The sequence below is a fragment of the Cebidichthys violaceus genome, unplaced genomic scaffold (genome assembly GCF_023349555.1).
Source record: "Cebidichthys violaceus isolate CVI_PGR_0920_01 unplaced genomic scaffold, fCebVio1.0.p SCAF_7, whole genome shotgun sequence".
Lineage (NCBI taxonomy): Eukaryota > Metazoa > Chordata > Actinopteri > Perciformes > Stichaeidae > Cebidichthys > Cebidichthys violaceus.
The window spans coordinates 67,501-70,771 of NW_027176927.1; positions in this window are offsets into that span (position 1 = coordinate 67,501).

Sequence of the window (3,271 nt, forward strand, 5' to 3'; positions counted from 1 at the left end):
GTACTTTTGTACTTTTGCATTGTTTTGTTGGGTGGAGGCTTGTTGGTTCTCCGGTACCCGAGTTGGGATATTAAGTCAGAAATGTAAATCCTTAAATTGCAGCTATAACGACTTATTCTATCGAGTCGTTTTCTAATATTTCAAATCTATAAAGCCGCAGAATCTGCTGTCTGCGGTCGATGTGGAGAAAATAGAGGATGATTGAAGTAACGACAGAGTAAAACGCAATCGCTCGACTATTAAAATTGATGAATCGAACGCGACGAATCACCAAAAACAACAACATTACCGCATTAGTGAATTATAAATCAGCGCTCAAGGAGTCACTGCAGCGTGTTATTTGGTAATCAGAGGAAAACAAACAGCGCGGTCGGGTTACTGAAGACTCCCGCCTTCTGTTGCTGCTCCTCTTCTAGTGAAGGAGAGCGAGGCGCCTCCAACACAGAAACAGAGCAGATCCTCTCAATGGAGAAGCTGGAACCAGGAAGTGTTTGATACCATTTGATAATCGAGATGGTTGGCAATTAACAAATAAAGAGGCAAGACATTTGTTATAAATAAAAAAAAAAGCTCATTTTGTGATTACTTTGCTTCTAAAATAAATAAATAAAAATCCACCTTTTGATCAACCTGTCACACTCTGGAGGTGATCGATGGCGGGCAGGAAATTGCAACACATTACAGTCCTCTGAAATGACGGCAGATGAAAGGTAACGCCCCCCCCCCCCCCCCCGGCTCCTTTAAAGAAGGAGCCTTTTGTTGTCTTAGAGATATTGAACATCAAAAAAAGTTGATATTAGAAATATTAATATCACCTCGTGACATTCTTCTCTCTATAATAAGAAAGCTTTTTGGAAGCGATGATTAAAGCTGATTGTCGGTCTGTTAGTGCTTGAAGGTTACCGGTTGTAACACACACACACACACCTGGACTCTGCTGCATGATTGACAAGCGGAGATTGTTATTGTGAATTTGGGCGAGTGTACGTGCTCGGAGAGGAAACAGTCATTGGCTAACAAAGAATAATGTATTGAGGTTAAGCAAATAAGTCTTCCTGCTGCTGAGAACAGTGTATATATATATATATATATATAGTATATACAGTGTATTTGTATTTTAATATCACAAGAGGGGGAAGCAGAAAGATGAGCTGCAGCCGGTCACGACGAACAAAGCAGCCGTCAGACAGCGGCAGCCCGTTGCTGCTCGACTGTGGCGTTTCTTCACAAAGTGACATATTTCAATTTCCTTTTGACCTCGCACCCCTGGAAACACAGCATGTTGTTTCTCCCAAGCTGCAGGACTCACAGTGGGCGAGGCCTTAAGCCTGAAGGACATTCAACCGACAATTATTGTCATCGACTAATCTGCTGATTTATTTCTCGATTAATTGCAGCGGTTTAGGCTATAAAGCAGACGGGAGCCCGGTAGTCGGGTCCTCTGCTTGCTTGAATCTATTTGTATTTACAAAGTGGTGCAACTGTTCTGGTGTGAACAGCTTTGATGCGAAACATTCCATATTTTCCTGTTGTTCGTTAGCCCCGCCCCCAGTGGGCGGGTTATACGTTCCTGAGGCTCAGTGAAACAGAGATCACAACCAGCCATACAAAAGAAAAGTCTCCTTACTGCTATAATCTGAGTCAGGTCCACGAACAGATGTCAGCACAGCACCGACAGAGTTCTGACTGGGATGAAATGGATGTTTTGTTACTTGAGGCGTGAAGGACGGTCGTCGTGGCTCATCCGTGGCATTTACAGTATCAGAACCAATCGCTAAGTCGAAGAGTTAATGGACGGTCTGGAATCAGCGCCACGCTTTGAGGTCCATCACACTGTGTCACGGCACCAGTGGGACGACAGCAGCCAGGTGACACAGACAGTAATCTGACAGAGGGCCAAACGCCATTTCAAGGTGAACTGACCATAATCACTTTAATGGAAACCCCCCCCCCCCCCCCCCCCCCCCCCAAAAAAAAAAAAAAAACGCCTCATACAACTAGCTTCTCACACGAGACACAGAACACCTGGGCAGGCTGACATGTCCTGTGACAAGATGACAAAGATTTTTTTGTGTTCTTAAATGACTGCAGCGTGAATAAAATGTGGAGCGAAAACTGTATTTTTACAACAACAAATGACGGTTTTCAACATGTTTTTTTGTTTTTTTTGGGCCACTTAGATGAGAACACATCATCGTCCATCTGGAGTCGAGCGTCTGGCCACCTGGTTAACACGAGTCCACCGCGCCCTCCCCCTTTCAGCCGCACTTCAGTCTCCAGCGCCTCCTGTGGGAAATAATCGGGCTCTTTCAGCTGCTAAACGCTCCGCTAACGTTCACCGGCTTGTCTCCTAACTGCGTCTCCCTGCCGTACGGCGCCGAGCGGGGAGATTAAACTGGGTTGTCGAGAGCGCTGCGGCCCCTCGAAAAACAGCGCTGAGAGTCAACCAAAAACAGTTGTGGTCCAACCGTTCTGTAGAGCTCATCATTAAAAAGCTCTGTGAAGCCGAGGAGAGCTGCAGATTCAGGTTCATCCACATCATCTTCACATTTACTACATCGTTATTGCATAAAATATCGCTGATAAGACGCTTTAAGTTTGGCAAAAAGGTGAGCTGTTACTGCACAAAGATACATTACACATGCGTTATTAACACCGCTGTCATTGATGTCGATTCTTTCCTCCAGTTCAGGCTTTGGATTCCTGCATGACTCACGAAGCGGGAAAAAAGGGACGAAGATGACAGCGACATCGCCGCCACGAGGCCCGGGCCGACAGCGAGCCCCCCGGACGTCCTTGAGACGTGGGTCTCTGGAGGGTGAGTCACGAGGCGGAGAGAGAGGGGGAGAGAGAGAGGGGGGGGGGGGGGGGGGGGGGGTCGCGATTGCTGCAGCAGCACTTCTCAAGTCAAAACAAAGCCCCTCGCGCCGGCGTCTTGTGGAGCTGTTGACCGAGCTCCAGCGTGTGAATCCACCTCATGTGACACAATGAGATCAGTGTGTGTGTGTGTGTGTGTGTGTGTGTGTGTGTGTGTGCCCCCCCCCCCCCCATGCAACAGAGAACAGCGCTCTGGGATATTGCACACAGACTATTCTTAACTTTGTTTGTTTGAGCTGATTCTACTTTGCACCACGATAAGACACAAACACAAGAACCACAAACACAAGAACACAAAATGACTGTGTTTGTATCGCACAGCGGCGTTGTGCGGCGTGCTGCACACCGCTCGTTCTGCCCTCCTCCAAAACCTACGAAACTATGTAATTAACAG